The 24,751-nt window shown below is 39.6% G+C and overlaps 1 long non-coding RNA gene across 3 annotated transcripts in view; it reads right to left on the bottom strand.

Moving 5' to 3' along the window:
• Nucleotides 1-21,256, bottom strand: part of LOC122987263 — a 143,460-nt gene extending 122,204 nt beyond the window's left edge. Inside the window, exons 1-4 of one of the 3 annotated variants that reach the window (XR_006404478.1) lie at nucleotides 21,069-21,256; nucleotides 20,622-20,752; nucleotides 15,914-16,017; nucleotides 13,174-14,407 (exon numbers count right to left, since the gene is read on the bottom strand). This is a non-coding gene — a long non-coding RNA (uncharacterized LOC122987263). Of the gene's footprint in view, nucleotides 1-13,173; nucleotides 14,408-15,913; nucleotides 16,018-20,621; nucleotides 20,753-21,068 lie in introns of those variants that run through there. The other 2 variants (XR_006404477.1, XR_006404479.1) reach the window with 2 other exon arrangements.
• Nucleotides 21,257-24,751: the final 3,495 nt, after the last annotated feature.

Here is a 24,751-nt window from a genome sequence, read left to right as displayed (position 1 = left end):
ATTGTACATCGACATTTGACACAAGAGGGCAGCCACCCTCTTGGTTTTGGATGCAAAATGAAAATGCATAATGTCTTTAAAATCACATTATTATAATTACTCCAAAAAGCTATATTGTTTATCCTTTACGGGATCCTTACTTTTAACTGGAAATATTTGTCTTGGTATCTCTTACAAACAATTAAACCATAAACATGCATTTAAGTAAATGGTATATCAAGCATTTCCTGTAAATAAATAAATAAATAAATGTGAAATTAATAAGATAACTTAAATAAATCATATTCTTTATGGAAATAATACGATGATTGGCCTACAAGAACTCTACAACAGCGTAACTTCCTGAAGATAATAGTGAAAAATATCTCAAATACACAAGAATTAGTCTGTATAAAATTATACACTTGCCAAATAGCTACATAGCATTTTCAAACATGATAATTTGTCAGCATTTTATACATTTAGTTAATTTGACCAGTAGTTGTTTATTATCATTACTTTTTTCCTTTTTTTCTCCAAATGGCCAGCGTCTTGCTTTGGAAAACAACTTATGTGGTATCCCAAGCATTACTTACACTTTCATTTGCAAATGTGTTGAATATGTAAAATCCTGCCATAAACTGCGACTATGTATGATGAACATACTCATGCAACCATTTGCAACACAACAGAAGCTCCATTTAATGTGTGTCTGCTCTGCACTACAGTATGATTAAATAATAACTCAAGTGTTACAAAACCACTTGAGACGGGGATTCCTTACATAGGGACAGGACTGACTATGTGCTAATGGTTCAACTGCACAGTCTATACATCCCGCCTGGCCATTTTCTGTTGATGATCAAATGTTTGGGGGATGATTGATCTCAAGTTCACTCCAACAGCTAAGCCGGGAGGGAGAGGAGGGAAAAAAAAAGGAGGAGAAAAGAGAGCAAGACAAAAGATTGAGTGGAAAGAGAGTGAGAGTGCAGTTGGGGAAGAGAAAGAGAGAGATAAGCAGCATGTGTGAGCCTCTAACCACCAGCTGACACTCTTCATCTGTTGTGTTGTGTCTGCACGCCTGTTTCACCATCGGAGTACTGTGGGTTTGTCTGAATACATCAAAACAGCCAGAAAAAAACAGAGAGTGAAAGAAAGACAGAGGGAGAAAGAAAGAGCATTTTCTTAGAGAGACTCCGCCATCAGCTTTCTGTCTCACTTTCTCTTTCTTTCATTTCTCTCTGTGTAATATCATTTCCCCACTCTGTCCTGCTTTTATCGCTCTGCCCCCTCCTCTACACACCCCCACCTCCCTCATCCCACACTCTCTCTCTCTGTCTGTCTCTCTCTCAGTGTCTCCTCTCAGAAGCAGAGTTGGGAGTTGGGAGCAAAAGGCAGGAGACAGACAAGATAAAAGCTGTTTCCTGATTCCTCAGCTCTCAGCTTCTCTGCTGTCAGGCGAGAAGACAGCTAGTCAAGACAGAGAATTTCCTGCTGAATGTATCCCTGCACAGCTGCTGTCGCTAACAGGCAGACAGGATGAGAGAAAAGAGGTGGGGAAAGACAGACGCATGCAGAGGCAGAAAGACAGTTAAGCAGATGTATAGACAGGTAGATAAAGAAGCATATAGAAGGAGATCCTACAGACACCAAGACCAGCACTCGAAACCCCTTTTGGTAAAACTGGTGATAGGGTCATTAATGATGTCCCACAGAAAGGAAGAACAAGTAGTATTGATGTTAAGAACGCACAAACAATAACATACACAGTGATATTTACTGGGTAGCTAGCAGTAAGATGGTAATGTTTCCTTTAAGTGATGGAGAGAGTCTGCCTTTGTGTCTTCCTGTGTCTGTGATGTCTTGTGGTATACTGTAGACACACATACACACTTCTACCCTGACACTATCTTTTGAAGCCCTGTACTCAAGCTTGTTGTCTTGCCAATTGTTTTTTTTTTATCTGAAAAAAAAGTGTCTCCAATTCTCCAAGCAGACATACAGTGCAGTAGACAAACTGTTGTTCTTTAATAGCAGAAGTAGAAGCGTCAAATGTATACAAGCCCACAGAGCATTCTGGTGGTCTCCTGACAGTCTGGCAGAAATGTCACAACCTAACTTTAATACCAACAAATATCACTTGTAACAGAGTGAGAGGGGCATCAATTTCCTGTGACTGCCACAGGAAAAAAATCTTTTTCTTTATGGAAATATTTGACAAAATAACCAGACTTGTTTGCAGTGTTGCTACATCTAGATTATCCACACTGACCCATCATATTATGGTCCTGCTTAGGGTCAAACTGTGACTGTCCTAACCCTCAGCCAAGCTGTGTTCACACTTTGGAAGCCTGTTTGATGCAGCATATGGAGTAATTCAGGCAAAATTGAAGGACCGATATGTTTTTTAAAGGGGACATATCATGCATATTTCCAGATCTATATTTTTATTCTGGGGCTCTATACTGAAATGTCTTGGCATAAATAACAGTTCAAAAAGGCTGTTTTAGCTCCTGTCTTCTTAAGGTGTCCTGATGAACTCACTCTCTTCTGATTGGTTAGGAGGCTATGTAAACTAACAGCAGTAATCAGATTTCACTACTTTTTCCTCTTGTTCTTAACTCAAAATTTCAACTTCTCAAATACATCTGTACATGTTTAAGCCAAAATCTGATCGAAAATATACAAGTGATCTTGAACAACCCATGGAAAAACCTTAGCAACAAAAAACACTGATGTCAGTTTGATGGGAAAGTAGAGGTAAGTTTGCAAACGGAGTGTTCAGAGCAGCCTGAAGCCCTGGCTTTTGACTTGAAGGTTTTACATACATTCACCTCATGTTTTGTAACTTTGACCATATTTAATATAGACATCCAACATTATAACAACATACAAAAGCATATTATAACCCCTTTAAAGATTTTCTATGTTGCTATCATCTGTGCTCTGCTGTTATATGGGAGCTTTTGCTGTTATTGCAAAATTTAGTTCCTGAAATTGCTTTTCTAGTCAGGCATTACAAGGCTTTTATGTGTTAACATAGTCATGGAGGTTAATGACCCCTCATGTTCCAAGAAATGTGCTTAGATTTAGACATTTTTCAGCATTTCTTTTTATCAGCTTGTTTTAAAATATTGCACAGGGGAAATGGAGGGAAAACATGCAGCCGTAACTGAATAAAGAGGTGGAGACAACAGGTATTTATTGCAGATTGGACCATTAACCTGTAATCATGTCAACGCCAATTGCTGTGTCCTTCCCAGTGTATGAAAACATGGTCAAAGCCACATAACAGTGTGGAGTGCAGTTATCCAGCCTGATGAAAATTCAACACGTGTATCCTATTCACTGCATTTTACAGCACGTCCACTGGTTCATCTCTGACAGTGCTTCCCTTCCATGAGCCAGTATTTTAGCATTGCCACTTTGCTTGATGAGCACACACCTGAGTACACACAATACTCCCTCTGTCACACAAAGTAACACGCTTTTGGCTGCTGATGCCACACAGATACACATCCATCACGCTGTTCAGTGTTCACTCTTACATGTTTCACTTAATTATTCAATACAATTTCTCAGTTTGGTCATGTGTATTGACACTGACAGTATTCCTAAAACACTGCAAAAAAAACAAAAAGACAAGCTGACTAAGTGATTTATCATGTATTCTCACTCATCAAACTTGTGTTGAGACACTATATTCACATTACTGCACTGCACACGCCATTATCAGCATGTTTCCAAGCCTCACAGGACAGACAAGACTGCACAAGTTGATCACAGCATGATACATGTCTGCACATCCTCTCCCTGATAATAGTTTACACAGAGGTTGGTGCCACCTTGAATGATGCCAAATACTCAAACCGACTAGTGTGGCACAAGTCTGTGAATGCCAGCTGTGGTGGCAAAGTCAGTCTACATAGTGAGATTACTTGCTGAGACTGCTAGCCAGTGTTACTCATGCCTTAACCTTTCAAAATTTTCCATGTCAATCAACAGCCTGGCTCCTCTCTTTATGAGGGGAGTCCATGCAGTCATGTTCTTGTTTAAAATGCATTTCGACTTTAATAACCCTCTTTATTATGCAAGAGCAGCTATGAACCCAACCGTGGCTCTCTGGAGCTGCTACTTTTGATGATTTAGCTGCAAAGCAGAGACAGTTACTCTGTCACTGTTCCAAACATAAGAAACCAACAAGTCCTAAAATTAAACAATGTTTGACCATGTGCACTCCAGAATGACACATTGAAGCGTTTTCTAATCTGGCGCCACTATTGGTAGTCATCAGCTGGACGTCATTGCCTGTTCTTTCCAAAACTGTTACAACCACTGTTAAAAAGTAATTCTGTTTTATGATGTGACAACAGTCTGCTTGGTTAAGGTCTGCTTAGGTTTAGACACAAAAAAACACTTGGTTAGGTTTAGGGAAAGATGATGAGTTGGGTTAAAATGATCACTTTGTTAAGGTTAGAGAAACATTCGGTGTGGGTTAAAGTTACAACCTCCTTAAATTTAGCAACCTTCGTTGTCATGGCTACAATAATAACCATGGGGTAAAGGTTAGGGGATGATCTTAGTTATAGTTTTTTAAAAAACTGTTTTGACTCACAGTTGGAAATGTGACACTCAAAGTTGAAAACAGGGAGCAAACAGTGGTCTCCAGTGGTAAAATCCACTGTTGGGTTATAGCCTTCATCCATCCAACTTGCTCCAAATGTGGAAATTTGTCGACATATAAATGTTACCTGAATTGCGCCACTGCTCCGGGTCATAATTACTATGGCTGCTACATGGCATCTGTCATTCAAATGTAACTATATGTCATTTTTGGGCGAATAACAATACAACCTTCTCTTGGGACAGTCTCTGAGAAACTGATAGGAACAAGAAATGTCTTTGCTCAACTTCCCTTATTCTTAACTTCTTCATCAGACAGGATGACCAGACACATCTCACGAGAGTACAACTTTCTCTCCTTTCATGATATAATTCACTTGACACCAGTGATTTTTTTTTCCTGACACTGTCTGAGCCATAGTAGTTGACATACAAGAAGAGCACTGTCCCATCAGATGCAACAGCTCTCTCTCGGTGGAGTTGATATCGTTCTCTCATTCTTTTTTCTCACATCAACATCATTTTTGTCACCCCCTCTCTTGTGTCTGTCTGTTATATTGTGATCCTCTGACTGCAGACTGTCCGTCTCTGTTTTTCTACTCTCTGCCTTCGGGATGTAGGCCCTTGCTTTTTGTGCCTTTTGTGTGAAATGTGTTTGTGTATATGTACGTGTGTGTGTATCCCCTCAACCCCATAGGGGCTTGTATATGAGTCTGGCCCTCTCTCCCTGCCATTGTTACGCCAGCTTTGTGCCTTTGAGCAGCTGTGAGCGCGTGTTTATGCCCATATGTGTGTGTGTGCAAGCGTGTATGAGCATGTGTGCTGTAGGTGCGTTTGCATGCTGTATGTGTGTATGTGTTTATTGTGTGTATGTGACTGTGTGCGCAGCTTCGTTCTGCCAAGACCCAGCTCCTCTCTGTGTCCGTCCATTGTGTCCAGTGTTGTGTTCAGTGGCTCTGGGCATTTGGCCGCTGTAGAGGACAATGCAGAACAGACAATAGTCGCACAATAGATGAGATACTCTGTGGCGCAGCGGGATGAGGCACCTGCCTTGTACTTACAGCTCCAGGAGTTTGAGTCCACATGACAATCTGTTCTCATCTCTCCAAATCTTTCTGCCATTCTCTTTTGTGTACAAGATGTAATGTCCTAATCATGGCATGTAACAATACCTAATTAATTATGCAGTATATTGAAGTGCTTAAATAGCATCAGGTCCAAATCTGACCGGCAGCCAAGGTTGTGAGATGTGTGTGTATGTGTGTGAGGGGGTATTTAGCCATCTAGCCATCATGCTACACATCCACCCTCCCCCTTCAATGACCTCCTTCATCCAACAGAAGCCAACTGGCAGCTTGACATCCTGTATCTAAAATCTATTAGTCATTCTTCCTCCGTCTCAATAAGCCATCAGTGGTTTTGGTTCTGATCCAAATCAATCCTGTTCTGACACTGACCTGAATCATTCATCTCTCCCTGCTGTCCCTCTCTATCTTGCTGCCTCTCTAACAGTAGGAGTGTGTAGCCAGCTGCCAGCTAGCATCAGTCATGTTGTCAGGGTCTGGCTCTGGGGCTGCTGTTGGCTTTGAGGGCAAGTTCTGCCGCGAGTTTCTCTTCAAGTCTGTCCCTAAACAGCCTTGATGCACTGACAGCATTTAGTGTTGGCCTCGTCACGTGAACTGTGGAGCAGAATTTTAGGACCCTCTACACTGATTTGGTTCAGCTGATTTCAGTCGTGCTAATGCTTAGAGACGACATCAGGCGGCCATCCAGAAATTATAGAAATGTGATTACATACCAACCATAGACTGTATATAAAGACAGATGTAGCCAGGTGTGACATCACCCATTGGTTTGCATTGAAGTTGGTTTAAAGCCAAGAGATGCTCCTTATGGTTGGCACTATCTTTTCAATTTGGAGTGAGGACCTTTCAAATAAGGAGTGAGGGGTTTTGCCTTTCACACTCTGGAAATACTACCTCGGAGCAGAAGAAGCTTCTTGCCTTTTACCTATGAGTATGTTTTGATCACTCATGTTAGATTGATTATGGTACATGGTGGTGGTGTTTTTTCAGTGCTCCCATATTAAAAGCAAAGCATTAGTTCAGGCAGAGCATTGACTTATTGATGCATCATCTGTTCAGCTACCAGCTGACTAGTTACTGTACATCCAATCATATTCATGCATGCAATGCACGTTTGAGGCAGCCTCTATAAGTTGTCACCTTATTATTACACTGCTGACTCTCACTGATTGTTGCCCACCACCCCAACCTTTTCTTTAAGTCACTGAAGCTTTGGTATTTTGTATTTGATACAGAGCCTTTTCCAACAAATCACACTGCGTAACTATTTGCAATAGATGGTTAAATTCTTTGATGTAAGTATGTCTGACTGAAAGGCTCATTGTAGCCTTGCAAGTGGTTGGTTAAGCTTCCTCACTGAAGAAACTCTTTTTGCTGATGTGGCTGGTATGGTAATGCACAGCATGAACAGCTGTTTCAGGTTCATAAAGGCACAGAAAGTGATGTCTCACTGAAAAAGTCTGAGCATCATCTTGATGTTTGGCTCGCATATTGTTTCGAGATGTTTGTGGTTTTGAACGTAACATTGAATCACAAGTTCATTGTCTTGACCTGTGTGGTGAGCAAACAGCTGACAAACCCCTCAGATTCCATGCAAGAGAAAACAGCTGCTTCTTCAACTTCAAAGCAAAGTGATTAGCCAAGTACCTAAACTAACATCATGTTCCCCACTCCAAAGATCGGTGTCACATAAAGTTAAAATTAGATTTTGTTTGTGTAAAAGCAGCTGTATTGTGTAGTTAATATGTTCTTAATTCCTCTTTCTTTCATCTGGTTTACTCATCCTCTCCTCTTCTGCATCAGATGTCATTTACCTGCTGTCTACTCTCCAGGGACATCAAAAAGACTGTTACAAAATTAAGAAAAGATCCACTCCCCCACACAGTTATCTTTCTCTTTCTCTTCTCTTCGCCCTCTCCTTCTCTTTCCAAACCTATTTCTCTCTCTCTCTCTCTCTCTCTCTCTCTCTCTCTCTCTCTCTCTCCTTCCTTTCCTGTTTCTCTGAGATCAAATATGATCTATCTCCCCAACATGACAAGCAGTTTACAGCTCTTGCAGGCCTTCAAGATTAAAAAATGTAAAACTATTCTGCTTTTTTAGACATATTTTCCACCAAAGCCCACAGAGTCTCCTCCAGATTTAATTGGCCCTATAAATAAAACGTTCCACTGCAAAAGTCGTTTAGAGGGAGAGAAATGGAAGGGAACACACACACAGACAGAGATACAGAGAAAAATGGTGAGATGTAGGGATAGCAAGAGAGATAGAGAAGACATACAAAGAGTGAGGGTGTGAATTACCGCAGTAGATGACTGTAATTACTGCCTGAGCAGTGTTCAGACAACTGACTTAGGATGCAGACAGACAGTAACAGCTTCATCAGAGCAGCTGAGAGAAGGAGGGGTGTGTATATGCATGACAAAGGATCTGTGGGTGCCTCGCAAGGAGATGGAGGTGACAGAAAAAAAACAGATGCAGAGTGAGGAAAACTTGCAGAAAGAGAGCGAGCAAGATGAGGAGGTAGAAAGAAACAATGACAAATGTCTGTGTGTTTGTGTGTGTGATCTGTCATAGGCTACTTTTGGGGACAAATTTCAGACTTAGGACTAGTTAATTGGGGGTGGCTTGTCCAATTGTGGACAAAAAGTTTGTTCCCAATTAGGAAAAGCTGATTTTTGGGTCAGTGCTTAAAGTTAGGGATAGGTTAAGGGTAGGCAAGTAGTGGTTGCGGTGTAGGTTTATGGTAAGTCTCCAGGAAATGAATGTGAGTCTATGTAAGGTTCCCAAAAGTAACCCAAGACAACGTGTGTGTGTGTGTGTGTGTGTGTGTAATAATAAACATCTTATAATACAACAATTCATAATGTTTACATTTTGTGAGGCAGTTAGAGATGTTTATTAAAATTATGAATTTTTGACCCTTGTAATCTGTACTATTGTTAAAAAAGTATCTTCTTATATACACTATATGGCCATAAGTATATGGACAACTCCTGGTTGCTTTTTATGGTGGGCTATGCCCCTCTTCAAATGTAAAGACTCAAACACTTGAGGTGCAACAGGCCGCCATTCATCGTGAAGTCCAGAGGGAATCAAACAACTTCTGAACAGAAGCACAGCTGTTTTTTTTCTTGACTCCTATTCAACTAATGAACATAAAAGTGCTTCAAATAAAATGGCAGAAAAAATGAACATTGCAATCAACACCTGCTCTGTTTAATATGATATAATTTATTGGGCTACCAGGACTTCAATAAGAAAAACATGGAAACACACTGTTGAGGAAATTAATGACTTTTTTTATGTGTCAGTATGGTGGCAACCAGGGAAAACAGAGTCAGAGTATGAAAACACACCTGCAAGCTTCATTCTCATGACACACAAGAGAGACTACTACTTTGAGATTGTATGTGTTAACAATTCCAATTAAGTGAAATCCTTGTGCACAAAGAGAGGCTTACAAAGAAATCGTTTTCCTAATCTGGCGAAGAACCTGACTGGCCAGCACAGAGCCATGATCTCAACCCTGTCCAACACTTTGGGATCGCCCACTGTGAGCCCAGTCTTATTGCCCAATATCATTGCCAAAACTCAATGATGCTCTTGTGGCTGAATGGGCTAAACTCTTGTGAAAAGCCTTCCCAGAAGAGCAGAAGCTGTCATAGCAGCACATTAATGCCCATGTATTTGGAATGAGATATCTAACAATCACATACTTTTTTGGCTATTTGGTGAATCTTTCAGTCAGTTTTAGCCACAATTGACTTGTGATCACTGTTTTTGTTGCTATTGCAGTCTCTGTGTTTGTTTATTTGATTTTTGAGAGTTTATCACATTAATTTTGATGCACCTGCAACTCAGGTATCAAAAGCTGTGAATCACAAGTACAAAAGCAGCTGTACTCAAAAGAGTCATTAAAATGAATACCAATTAGCTGTGTGTGCCAGCTCTAATAGATGTTTGAAAGTCAGACTTTTTAGGAGTGAAATTTCAGCAGCGACATAAGGCAACCTAAAAATGAAGCCAGATAGTTGCTGCCTGAAATTGCTGGTACATCAGTTACACACATGGGATAATTTTGTAGTGTGGCAAGAGGAAAAGTCCAAAAATCACGATGCCAAACACAGGGCCAAGAGGAACACTGGTCACACAGGTCATGGTCAAACTGTCATGGAAAACTGGCGAACTCCCCCGTGTGTGTATGCATGAAATCATCAGTGTTTATGTGCATGAGCGATTTGTATATTTGCATGTTTATGTCTTTGTATATGAAAAAAAATCTCACAGAGAGCATGCATAACTGTAAGATTTGTGTGTGTTTGTGAGTGTGAGACAGAAACAGAGTGTAATCATAGCAGTGCAGGGTGTTGACTCTACAGGGATGTGCAGTAACATGCCGTCTAATTAACAGTGTCCTCTCCGTGGTGAGGCTGGTTCCCACAGCCCCAACAGCCATGATTAAAAGAAACACTCTCAAAGGACGGGAAGCGCTTCCAAATTCACTCCAGATACTTCCTGGAAGCCATCCACACACAATCAACCATCTCATCTTGACCAGAACGGACGCTCTTTTAACTCCCCGTCTCACTCTGTGGCTGGGTCCTTCTCAAGTACGCATACACTCTTCTCTGACTTTCTCTCTCGCTTCCTTCATCTGCCTTTTTTCTCTCGACTCCTCTTTTCCCACAAACACTCGTTCTCTTCCCTGCCCTCTCACTTATCCCACCCTCGCTGTCTGCCAAGGCTTCACATCAAAGCCAATGATTGGTTTCTAACTGTTCAGCAGGCAGTATTTTATCCTGCTTTGTGTGAAGAGACCAAAATAATCAGCATGAATATGGAAAAACCTGCTTCTATGGTAACATCCAGCCCAGTAATATCCATATCAGTCGAACTAACTTGGCTTAATTTGACTTACATACAAACGGATGGCAACACTTTAGTCCAAAGTCCCCTTGGCTTAGAGTCACATTGTAAACACTGACTTTGACTTTTGTGTATAAATATACCAACTTGTCAAGGTTGTTGGCTCAGTGCTTAAATTGACTCATGTACAGAAAGCAACAATTTATACTTCAGTTCTGTTGTTTTCTTGGCACCATCTCCACCTCCTGATGTAAAGTCTCTTCACCTTGGTTTGACTTTTCCGTGCACTATCACTACTCAACGTTGTTGGCTACAGTAAATGTACAGCAAGGTTTCCAACTTTAATTTATAGTTAGTTGAACTAAATTAGTGTCCTGTCCTTGGCCTCAAGTTTTCTTAAAACATACTCATCTGGGATAAAATATCAGAAGTTTTAGGTTTTACATGCATAACTGTAGAATCCATGTGAAATAAAATTTCAACATTGGATTATAGTATCAATACATTTAGTCAACAGGATGACAAGAATTATTGTAAAAAGGGTTAAATGTCCCTTTATGAAACACTAGGCTATAAGAGAATTAAAGGACCATATTAGTGGTCTTGCATGTTTTAGCCAAATAACTACCATGAGTTTACATTGTACATTACTGCTGGTCACTTCCCAAAGCATGCAACTGTACTTTAGCCTTTGTAGTATTTTGCCAAATTTGATGATGACATGTTGAGGTGATACAGTGAATCCAACTTAAAATTCAGTGTCTTGCTGGTTTGGAAGACATGGAAATTACAATTTATCCTTTATGACAGTTATCCTGGGACTATATCCTGGCAGAGATATATATTTCTTCAGTGTGGGTCTTTGTCGGTGGGAAACATGTCCCACCTATGAGTGATTCTGATAAGATAGACTCTGCTCAGTCTAACATACCATTACATTCCTGCTAAATATCAAAACAACATTTTCACAGTTTTCCAAGTAAGGCAGGCTATGGCTGATTGCAATCTAACAGCCAGAGTACAATACAAATGCATGAGCAATGATCATTTCACTGTAAGCCACTAACGTTACATATCAGAGGACACGTAAAATAAAACATTACCGATACAAGCACAGGCTCCTCAGCACAACACAGCATCGCAAGTCCTCAGCAGTGCAGACACAGATAAGAATACTGGTGACTGTTGATGACAATGTAAATGTTCTATAGGCAAGCATTTACCTAAAACAGATCAACATAATAGTGCCACAGAATTATTTACAGCAAGCTCAGCTCAGTAATACTCAAACTTGTTACTAGTGAGTAACTGATGCCAGCAGCTTAATCTCCTCCTTTCACCCTGCAGTCCAAGGATGAATTACTTTTGACGTCCATGACCACAACTCAAATCTTGACAGAGAGGTACATTGTGGAATGGGCAAAGTGTTTATCGATAACACATTTTTATTTCAATCAAGTACACAAAGTTTTTGAACTTACTGCATGTCAGCGTGAGAAGTCTAGAAAAAAAAAAGTCATGTCTTTGATTTCAGCTAGATATAGTGGCGTCTGACTCACATACACTGAAAGTATAGATGTGTCTGTTTCATCTCTTTGGTATTATAAACATTTGTAGGTGTGCTTAGTTATAATAGCTACTACTAACACTCATATATACACATATCTATACACATAGATATCTCAAAACAAGGCCCACCTAATCTGTTGCTGGGCACATTTTGGCCTTTGTCAGGGCTCAAAAACTGACATCCATAGAAAAGTTTGGTCTCATCTTGAACCAGAGCATCTGCAGATTAACATGTTATGATCCACTAAAGTTAGGCATGATACCAGATGAATTAATCCCTGTTTTTGAGAGTCACAAGTTTACTTCACTAATTTTGATACTTTCCAATATCAGAGAGAATACATTTTATGCTAATAACAGATTTTATGTTAGTAACATCAGAGTAGAAGCAGACAGAAAGTGTGAAAAAGACTAATTTACAGCTCTAGACAGTCACAATAGCTCTCCAACCAAGCTGACAGTTAGAGAGTCAGCTAGCTTGGTTGTCAGTTGGACAAAATCTTAACACAATTTATTCAAGAGACGTAGTTTTACCATAGACTTTTGTCTTACAACTGTCTGCAAACCATGCCTCTTTTTTTGGAGAAGTTTATACTACTAGTGGATGGATGGTGCAACAAAGTTAAGTGGCTATGATACCTTCCACTTTTTTGGAGTCATGGCTCTCTATTTATACAAAATTACACTGTTAAGACAGTTTGCAATTAGTCGATGTTGCAAATTCAAGTGTATCCTATTTCCTCCTATTTCTATTGGCTAAATTCATCTTACATAAGGTTTAAGATAACAGATTATACTCTGAAGGCAGGGTCTTCCCGTGATCACAATAAGTTCCAATCATCCCCTCTTATTTCTGTCAGAGGTGGTGCTGCAACCTATTCCAGCAGACACTGGTCAAAAGCCAGGTACCCTGGGCGGACTGCATTTCAACTGAAGTAAAAGCGGGACCACTACCTTGAAGCCTGCTTTAACTTTAATATTGGAATTTTAAAAGAACAGCAAATCACATGTATATATTCTTTAATATTTATTAAAATTGCACACAGTTTTGAAGCATGAACAAAATGGCCTGTGAAACTTTGTCTACAAAAAGTATCCAGTAATGGTACCTGTTATTGCGTTGAAATAAAGCAGTGTCATTGCTGCTGACACTTCAAATCTACCACCTGCAGCATGTCATACAAGCCTCAGATTAGCAGCTACAAATGACGCATTTCAGTAAATTGCTTCCAGTGTGCTTGGGTTTAACTTCAATCAAATTCTCCTACAAACCCTGGACTCACTGGAAAGCTATACCCTGGTTTCATAAATTCTTAGGTGGAGCTGACAAATTGTCTGAAAGGAGGGATGGTATCTGCCATTTGGGGTCTTCACCTCTAAAAATAATAAATTCTGAGTAAGCATATTTTGATACTGCAGTATTAGAAGGAATCCCCACGGCTCAGTGGATTAAGTCCTGTGACATGATGTGAATCCTCCCAATCTTTGTCACATTGTCCTTTTTCCTGTTGCTCAGTGAAATGAATTAAGCAGAAATGCTTTTATGAGGCAGAAAATGGAGGGAGACATACAGAAGGACTGTAGCAGATTGAGGAAGGAAGGGGGAGAATGAAAAGACATATTTTTCTCTCAAAGATTGATAAAAGAGAGATATTTCTGTATCTCCGGGCTAATTCAATGAGTAGTGCCAGATCTCACTGGGGATTTACAGGACTGGCTTCAAAACAATTAGCTGGAGAATGGGATCCGTTTAAAAGAAGAGGAGACGAGGAGATCTTAATACAGCTGTGGGTATTTCCCCATGGAGGACTCATTTTTACAACCTCCTTGCAGAGTCTCTCTCTCACTCGAATACTGCAAGCCAATCTCCTCTGTCTCATTTCACACAGAAGACAATTTTCTGAAAGCTGCTGTAGGGAAAAGAAAGAAAGAAGGAGATATGAGAGGGTGTGAGGTCTGAGACGGTGTTAGAGAGAGGAAGTGAGAAAGTTATAGAGACTGAAAGAAAAAGATAAAAACACAATTGGAAGGGAGGGAGCAGGGAGACTGACGGTGGGGAAAAGAGAGGACAAGCTCTAACAGTGAGACAAACAAGAGCAAAAAAAATCAAAACAGAAAGAAACACACTCAGAGAAATAGATAAGACTCGGCAGAAGGCAGGTTCTGGTTGTCTGGGGAGCCGGAAGATTGAACATCCCTCTCTCTTTATGAGGACTTCCTGCTTGCTGCCCTCAGTATGTCGAGGGCCAATCAGTGACTCCATCTGTCCGTGGGGGCCAATCAGTCTGCAGAAGTGCAGAGAGAGTGCAGAAGAACTAAGTCAGCACGTCTTTGTCCACACAGGTAATCAAAGACACTGTTAAACGTCTACCGCTGTGAATCCCTTTTCACATGCTCTTAACCCAGGGTTATTCACACTGTAGCACTCACAGTAGAGGCTGCCTTGAGGTGGTGTAGCCCCTTCTCATGTGGCAGCAGCTAACTGTGAGCTGAGTTATTGTACTGTGTTAACCCTTTGACTTTAACCTCAGGGCTAATACTGTGTTCACTAAAATCAACAGTTCCCGACTTGTAAATACCATTCACATTAACATTCAAGTGATTTTCCCTCAAGCTCTTATCCAACTTGGTCCTAAATAATAGAAGTGCCTTAAAACCATACACCTCATTCCAGTCAGTGAATGTGATAAAATCATTTAAAGCAGCACTAATCAATATTTTTAGATGAACAGTGGATTCCATGACCACGTGTAACAGGAACAGTGTTGCTCGTGGTGACAAACCTACAGATAATTATCACCAGTCTCTGATCTACTCGGCTTTTTAGCATCATTTAACTCATTTTGCTGTTAACAACCCTCGAATGTGTTGTTTTGTTCAGTCTTATTGCTTTTCACACTCATTTCAAGGGCAGAAGGCAACTGTTTTCAGCTAAAAAGTTCTGATAAAGCCACTGTACGCTACCTACTCAGCGCCAAACAGCCGACAGACAAAGTTAGCGTCTAGCTGGTGAACATGGTAAACAGCTACATATTTCCCTCAGGGGTTGGTGGAGACAAAAAACAGAGTTTAAAGGTGAGTGAGTATTGGATTTACATCAGGGTGACAAAAACGACAACAAATGAATGCTAATTCTGCTCTGTCTGCTGGATGTGTGGGCAACTATTAGCTAACAAATTCGCCATATCAACTCAAAAGGTGATCATATGTCAGTGTTAATGTTTAAAGCTTGTCAATTAATAAAATTAATTATGGCAGAGTTTTATGGATATACTTGAGTGCAAATGAACAGTAAGTCTTAACCCTCACACAAGCACCTCTGTGATCAGGCAACCCTCTCGAGCAAGTGGAATCTAAACAATTTCTCTTGGGACAATGATGCCAGTGGGTACAGCTGTATCACAGAAAGGATTAGAGGAATCAATCACAGACAATGATTACTTTTTGGGGGTCAATTTACTTATTAAGCTGGCCTTCAGGAAATTAAGTGTCCTATCTGACCTGAGCCTTCGTTTTGAGCAACATTTCTTAAAAACTTTTCCAGGCATGTATTTCTATTTAAAAACATTGCAAAAATGAGACTGATATTGAATGTGAATGATAAAAGGAGGATTATAAATGTGTAGAATAGCTCTAATGTGCCCAGAGTGTGCAGTAATGTAGCTTCACTGTCTTTGCAGTTTCACGGATCATCCATTGTTTTTTACCTGTCTTACATGTGTATCATTTTGTAACATTGTTAATCTCGTTATAATTTTTACTCAAATACATCTTTTGCACACAGTACTTACAGTATATACACTATAACAGCAGTTCTTTGTGGTGCAGCAGCCCATGTCATCAGACTACTCCCACTTACACCCCTTTCCTCTCAGTATGATAAATGGACTTCTCCCTGGAGAGTAAACAACAAAGTCATCCAACCTCAGCCCTACCAGTCACTGTCACTTTCAGGGATACAGAGTCAGAGGTTACATGTAGCAGAAATACAGTTATTAGACATGTAGACACAGCGCAACGAGAACATGTAACAATGTCATATCAGAATTTGACAATGACCTGAGGCCAACCTCTGACCTGGAGGTTTCATGGAAGACAATGCCTTTTAAAATGTTGTCTGATATGTATTTTCTGTAGCATAACAGTATTTTGTGGAGGTTAGTGCTCATGTTGTTAACCCACCTGTATCTCTTTTTCTTTTTGTCCTTCTAATGTATTGAGAAAGTGTATTAAGTAAATGGTTTCTAGCAGTGTTGTAGAAAACTATTATATCCAGTTAACTTGCACCTATACAATATAGACAATTTTAGAAATGTCATCTGCTTAAGTTCGCAAATACCAATCAAAGAGTTTAGAGTACAACAAAGCAAGCTAATATTAATCTTTATTTAGGCAATAAACATTAGCCTTTGCTTGCTGCATGCTTGCTTTGTGACTTGTGTCTTTACTTTGCCGCCTTGTTGTCACTGAATAATTAATAATAACCTGAGAATCATCAACACCAAGAAGAAATGTGCACTTTGCTTACAGCCTGGACTTCTGGTTTTCTGTTAACCTGAAGAAAATTGAAAACTCTTTAAGCAAAGAGCCCCACAGTTGTCAACCACTTGTGAATTCAATAGCATTTCCGTCTGTGTATTCAGCTTTTAATTCAGAGTTTCTGTATTATTTGCATGTTATGGTGTCTCTCACACTGGGGACCAATTAAATGATAAAGCAGTGCTGTTACAGGTTTATGTAAATGCACCCTGCGAGAGAGCTGTATTGATAAATGGCGTGGAATTACAGAACAGCAAATAACTGTAGGTGGTGTACATTATTTTCCCTTTTTAATTGATAAGGTTGCAGAGGAAAATGTAGTGTCTTGGGGTGAGTTGCGAGCCTTTCTCAAGGGTCATTTGCTTTAAAGTGAAAAGAAGGGAGGAAAATGAAAGAAATACAGAGAGAAAACGAGGAAGAATCACATGCTCTAATACTGTGGCTCAACAGCTTGTTCAGCTAAGCACACAAGTGAAAAATGGAGTCTCTTATTGTGGCAGCCAATATCATTAAAGCTGCATTAAGCAATATTTTTTTACATTAACATTGAATCAAATGGCTCCCTGAATCAACAACCCAGGCTGCAGTTCTGCAGATTTCAGCCACTTTTTCAGCTCATTCTCTTGCTTTGCCAGACCAACACAATCAAAACAATACTTGTTCATATCATATCAAGGACTGGTGCTCTCATCCCACAAGCTCACACAAGCTGTTTGTACACCAGATGTACACTTAGACAAAGTGACTGGTGAAGAAAGTTTAACTTAAGCAAGTCATATAGCAAGTCAAAGCCAGAGGTTGGGGAACCAAACCTGGGCATAAACATTAGTGATTTTTGGACTTTCCACTGGTGGTCAAAAAGAAATCTCCAATGGGATGCCAATATTGCTGTTTCTTCCTTTTTTAATGGAACGCACTATATATTCCATTAACATTCAGAGTGTGCTGAAAGTCAGTTGCTTAATTTAATTGACATGTCACCATTGAGGACTAACACATAATGTGTTAAGGAAAAGAAAATAACACTGGACACCGTAAAAAAAATACAATGAATGATACAAATCGTAGACTGTATATAAAGACAGACTTAGCGAGGTGTGACATTACCTGTTGGTTTGCATTGGTTGCATTGGAGTTGCTGTTTATGGATAGCGCCAATTTTTTCCATTTGGATCCAGGAACTTCCAAATAAGGAGTGCGGAGTGTCGCCTTCCTACCTCAGACCAAAGGTCTGGCTTACTGGAACACTGACCTGTGCACACTTGGGCTAACGTTAGCTACTTTAGCTAAACTGTCCTAAGAGGGCAGGTATATCAGCCAAGTCCCATTAAATTTACCGAAATACTGTGACGACAGTCCGACTTAGTGTGAGTCCCGGAGCCTGGGAAAGCAGCAGGTGAGTGAACGAACACAGCTATCAATCAACACCCACACGACAGGCATCAAAGCCTACTATAAGTCTTCAAATCTTATTAACAGAGCAATATTTCTAAAATGACCACTAGCACACCAATGAAAGGGCCCAAATTCAGCGACTGAGACCATAATAATAACCACTTAGTATTTCTGAAGAGAAGTTGACACTTTTTGAATGGGAGCTAGGGATATTTTTTGGAGCCAGCATCTAGTGGCCGTTGGTGGCATTACACTTTAAAAAGTGCTTCAGCATCAGCTTCAGCCTCAAACCATGGTAGTTGCTGCTTGACACAGATGAAATCAATGGTTTACATGACTCAAAATTACAATCACTCACAGCTGCACTATCACTTTCAAAGAGTATCTTCCTACATCACAAGGAAGACTGATTTACACAAAAAGCATCTGGACTTTTATGAAGCATCATCCACTTAGGAGAGACTGATGGACCAAAACATTCACAAATACACACATGCACACATACACAAACATACACACACGCACACTCAGACATGAGTCAGAAAGGCCTCTTGATGTTCTCATCAAGCCAGAAGGCACAGCAGGGACTGACAACTCACTGTCAAGAGACACATCAGCAGACACACACATGCAAATGCACTCACACAGGATGTCTAAATGTCTAAATAGTTCCCCCCCAGTGAAGCAGTTTTTCTTTCATCAAAAAAGTCACCTGTTTGTGGTTCTGTAGGTGGGACGTGCGAATTAAATTTGTAATACTAGAAAATGGGATGTTTGCATCTGGTCTCTCTATGCCCTCTCAAGACAGCAGGATCGATATCGAGAGATAGAAAGTGTGCATGAGCGTGCACTTCAGTGTCAGTGTGTGTCTTTGTCTGAAAAGAGACAGGGGAGAGGCAGTTATTGTCTTTTTCTTTTTTTTCTAAATAAGAGTGACAGATAATACAGAAGTTTATTAATTACAAAACTTGAGTGAGCACAGAAAAAGTCAAGCTGTAATCAGTCTGCCAGTCAAGGTTTGTGAGCACAGAGGGACAGTTTTATAAGGACTAAACAAGTATTTTGCAGAAAATGACTGATTTGTTCAAAATGCAAATTTTCTTGTCCCACCTCATAACATTCGCCACCTTTCTAAACATTAAATGCTTGCAGGATAATTTTACGAACTGCTGTAATCTTCCTGGACTTGGTGTTATGATTAACGGTTTCTTCAGCGTTCACACTGACTGCTCCTCAAGCTCCTCAGAGGCAAAATCATTTATAAACCAAAGCAAGCAAAATTTCTTTCAATACATCTCTGAGCCCATAGACAGGGCCATGCATCAGTCTAGGTTATCTCTGAAGGCCTTAACATTACTTAACATCTTATATCAATGATGTTATAGTTTCTGACTCTGTGTATTTTAGTCGTGACCTGGATACCGCATTAGCCAGTCACTGTTTGAACCATCAAAGCATCACTTCAATACCAAGGCAGCTAGTGGCTTTCAAAAGTTATCACTGCTCATATTTTCAACATGTGATCTTGTGAGGACATTTAGTAAAGAAAATGAAAGAATAGCATTTGCTCAGAAGTGAGAAAAGTCCTTGGGAGTTTAAGGAAGCCATGAGACTGATAAAAAATGACCACATAAAGGCAATTAGTGCTTGAGGTAAATGGCAAAAGGCTTGAGGGTATCACACAAAATCAGTGCCAATGTACAACAAGAGATTTAAACTTCAATGGTGATCGGTTTCTTTAAAATTACTGATGATAACATTGCATTTCTTATCTTTAGCCTGATAGTAACCTCTCCCTCCTCTATTACAAGCACACAAGCTGTGTCTGTTTAGGTTCTGGTAATAGTAAAATGATAAAATCCAAAGGCTTGAGTGATGCTGCAGATCAAGTCCTCCATTTATCCCTTTGGTTCATTTCCCACAACCTTTTATATACAGCATGCGGTTTTAATTGCCTATAATTAAGCACTGGCAATCGTCAACGCCTTCCTGCAATCTGGTGTTTTCCTCAGTGTCTTTATCAAATGCTATTATCACAGTGCTTACAGAACTAATATCACTCTCACACAATTGAGGAACCCACAGAAGTGTTGTCACTGGCTTGTAAAACCAGTAGGTTATACATTCAGAAATGGTTGTACATTATAAAGTTATAAAGTATAGATTTGGTATGGTTCAGCCTCAAACAACTCTTATGAGGCTACCATGGTTAGCACTAAACTGGTGGCATAAAAACAAATTTAATTTCTCAATTTACGACCAACAGTTATAAAATAGTTGCTGTAGCCTAATTGGAGTATCTGCAAATAATGGTCCAACAACAGCATTTAGACGGTGGATAAATATGCTTATCAAAATTTGCTAGGTTACAGATCTGACAAAATGGTGGATGTAACAATAGCTGTGTATTAAATCACTCCCTATTTACTATATTGTACACGTTATTCAGGGAGGTGCAGAGGATGTTAGAGGGCAAATAATGTATGTATTTAAAACAAACCCATGACTGAGGTTGGTTCAAACACTGCTAAATGACAAGCACATGTTAACTAGCCCAACTCTTACCTACTGTAGCCCTCAGACTGACATCCTCACTTGCAGAAGCTCTACCGCTGACAAAGCTGTACTTCCTCTGGCTGCATGGCTGCTTCTCTTGCCTCCATATTCGTCTCTTACCACCTCTCCATAGAAGGCTGCTTCAGAAATAACGGGCAATAAGAAGATGTTGATATTATATGGCTGAGATACTATTACTATGTGCCAACAAATTAGTTTAATACAATTCACATATCATATATTAATATTGAGGCCTGGAAGACATCATGCATTTAAGCCACAATACTTTAGATGAGGTGTATTAGACACTAGTTTATATAAGATTTTAACAGTTAACATCCCTTCATCCCCTCCCTCCCTCCCTCCAAAAATACTGAAAAAAAGTGCTTATACTTAACTATTTGCCTAAATATATAATGACATTTAATCAACAGTTAACATAGTCATTGAACGCACCTCATTGGCTGCTTGCTAGGAGGAAAACGTCCTTAATTTCGTCGTATCTCCTACATTTATCATATCGTCGTTATCTGTAGCTTGTGGGGGATAAGGATGCAAACCATTTTCACAACTTTATAACTAACTTAGACAACTTGGAGAAACATGTTAAGTGACAGCGCTTTAAATGTGATGTGCGATGATAATAATAGTCCCCCCTCCCCCTCCTCCTCCCCGCCCCACTGAACGTTAGTTCCACGCTACTGAGTTCCGTCACCTAGAGTCACTTAACCTCACGGCAAACTATTAACACTAACATATACTAATATAAATTCTGTCAGCTACACTCAGAAACAAGATGACATATTGAGTATACTGTTGTGTCATGCTGGATGTAGGAAGAATAACAGGAATTTATTTATTTATTTTAAAAAACACCCCTGAAAAGGGGCACTTTCCCTCTAGGAGGCCAAAAGGGCAGGTGCTCAAGGTCCCTTTGAGGTCTATCTGTGCACGTGCCAGACTATACTTATACTCCATCATTTTATTTGAGTATCCAAACTCTGTGTTTAGATTTAACCACTAAAATGTGACTTAATGTGCGTTTCCATCCGCTGCCATTTTTCAAATATTTGGAGTTACCAAGATAAATATCTGTTGGCACTATTTTTCCAGTTGGGCCCATTAAACCAGTAATTAAAAGAACACCAGTCAAACCTCAAACTGATGAAAAATAACATGGAAAACATGATGACATTTCTCTTTGTTTCTTGTATTAATTTGAGGGATATTACAGTCTCCTCAGTGGTCCACACAGATTTGATGTTTTCGTCTGCTGCTATTTTTCATCTCTTTAATGGAGAGGAAATGTAAGTAGACATTTAAGTCACATGCTCCATGTATACTGTAATATGATTTAATTGCTAAATCTGTTTCCATTGTACTTTGTCACATTTTGCTTTTATTCATTTATTAATGTATTTATTGGGACCATGTACAGTGTTAAACATAATTGTTACCATTTCATGTACTGTACAAGAGTTAGCTTACAGCTAATTTTCATCTGCAGTCCCTTAGGCAGGTCACAATTAAAACATATAATAGCACAAGAACAAACAGTACAAAGCAAAAAAACACAGGACACATAATACACCAACTTTTCGACCTCCCATTTTTGTTATATTTTGAGACTTTTTAAAATCTCTGGTGTTTCCACTCAGGTTATTTATGTGCAAATTGAAAATGCAAATAAAAAAAGGTGATGGGAACGCACGTTATGTCAGTTAAAAGGTTAAAAGTAGAGGTTGCTACTAGCAACAGCATGTTCAACTGACACAAACTGCCAATGACAGAACAGTATGTGAGGTGTTTGTCATATGGACAAATGGAAAGATCCCCCCAAACCTGAAGCTGGTGTCTATACTTTTTAAATAATATATCATTGTACTGTAGCATGTACAATATATGCATAATTTCAGTATGGTTAATTGATGTAAAACACAAAATACAGCACACGAAGAAGCTTTCCTTCAGAAGAAAAGTCACAATAAACTCGTACACACTGATTTTGAGGAACAACTGTAGACCAAGTGTCAGACCACACTGTTGTGAAATATATTGTCTGTGACACTCTTGCCAAAGTGCTCTCTCCACAGGTGGGCATTTCTTCACACACCGGCCCAGTGAGGGCGGTGTGTGCTTTTGACCTTCATCTTTCCAGCTCATGAACTTTTGACAGGATGAGTTGGTGTTTCGCTTTCAAGTCCTCTTCGAAGCACAAATTAGAAAGAGGTGCTGTAAACTCTGCACACTAAAAGGAAGAGGCTGCAGTGTTCTCTGATAACTCTAAACTGGCTTAAGATCAATAATGCAACCATAGTTACAGTATAGTGATGCAATGAACTGACAGGACTGACTGACTAATAAGGTTAGACTGTCTTCATACAGGCAGCAGATGTGCATGATGTGATGGGCTCTGTGGATCTGTCTCATCAGCATCTTCTTCAGGAATTTCAGAAAACTTTAAGAACAAGAACACATGAACTCAGTTTTTTTTATTTTGACTTTAAAAGCAACTACGTGCGTATTTACTGTGATTATAATTAATACTGAATATTCTTGACCCGCCAAAACAATCATTTGCTTGAAACTCTACAGTATGTAACCAGCTAGTTAATGTATCTTGTAGCACTGCCCGAACATACTGTGAGTTTCAGACTACAGCAGGTCTTTATATACACTGGTGAAGATATAATATGTATAGAGGGATGCATTTTAAAGTATTTCACAAACATGTTTTTGCCCAGGGCATCACCACAAGCACATTTCATGGTAGAAGGTGATGGAGGAGACAAGTGATGAGGATGGGAGAGGAATTTTCAATCAGTGAGAGTAAGAGGAAACTACAGAGCCAAGCAATTACAGTAATATAAATGTTTTCTTCCCACATACTGTATGGACTCACATGTAAACTACACAGTGGCCTTACCATTTTTTCTAAATGACATATCCATATATTTCGATATCTAAGCTCATTTTGCTTTTGCTTTGGCTTTATTCATTTTGAAATTGATCTTTCTTGCCTCTAAATGTGTTATAGAAATAATGTTTAACTTATATTGATTATAGGTGAAAAAGGCAGAATCCTTCACATTCATTCCTTACAATTCAGCAGGCGTCCTGCAATTCTGTCATCTTAACCACTGTAGACACTCTTCTGCTCAAGCTTGAAACATGTGTGTATGTGTGCAAGAGTCTGTGTACGTGAGCTTCCGCATGTGTCTATTGTGTGTGTGTGTGTGTGTCTTGCTGAGGAGGAAACTCAGGGAGACAGTTGCCACCACCATTTCAGCACCCAGCAGTAAAGTATTGATCTCTTGTTTCAGCAGCTCTCTGTTTTCCATCTCTCTCTCTCATCACTCTTTCCGTTTCTCTTTCATCCCTCTCTTTTCCACCATTTCATTGCCACTGTGTTTTATGAAATTCCATTTTAATTTAATTTATGTTTTATATTTTAATTTATTTTACATTTTCCCAAATCTAATCTCCATTTACTCCTTTTCCTCCTCTCCTCTCCTTCCCTCTCTTTTCCTCTCCCTGCTTAGTTTCTCAAATTCTCCCCCATCCTATCCTCAGCACCTCCTCCCCTCGTGCTGTTTTTCCTCCCCTTGCATCCCTCTCTTTTTGACTCCTACAGATGTTAACCTTGTAGCGCAGTTTCCTCGGGTTGGAGTAACAGAGAAAGAGGCAACGATGCAGAGCTCAATACCTCCACCTTCAGGTGATGAGGCAAACTTTTTTTCTCTCACAGCTTGACTGTAATAAAATCAAAGCTTGATGATTCATGGATTTTTACAGCAGTGTTGTAGAGGGCTGTAAATCATTTTAAGATATCGTCCTCATAAACCCTGGCACAGAATCATCGTTGCTATGCAGACAGAGATGTATAGCATCAGGATGCTGTTTTCATGAGTCTCTGTTGTTCACCTGAAGACTTTGAAGGGAACTTAAAAACCTTTTTATTCAAGCTATTAATTTAAACGTGCAGCTGAAATACAATAATGTAATCTGTCTGCTGTACAGATTTTAAATTAAAGAAGTAGTTTTTGTCAGGTCAGGTCAGCTTCTAGCCAACAGAGTATGGATACATAGATAGATAGATAGATAGATAGATAGATAGATAGATAGATAGATAGATTGAT

This window comes from Thunnus albacares, chromosome 8 (assembly GCF_914725855.1).
Source record: "Thunnus albacares chromosome 8, fThuAlb1.1, whole genome shotgun sequence".
Lineage (NCBI taxonomy): Eukaryota > Metazoa > Chordata > Actinopteri > Scombriformes > Scombridae > Thunnus > Thunnus albacares.
This window is presented reverse-complemented; position numbering and strand designations above follow the sequence as displayed.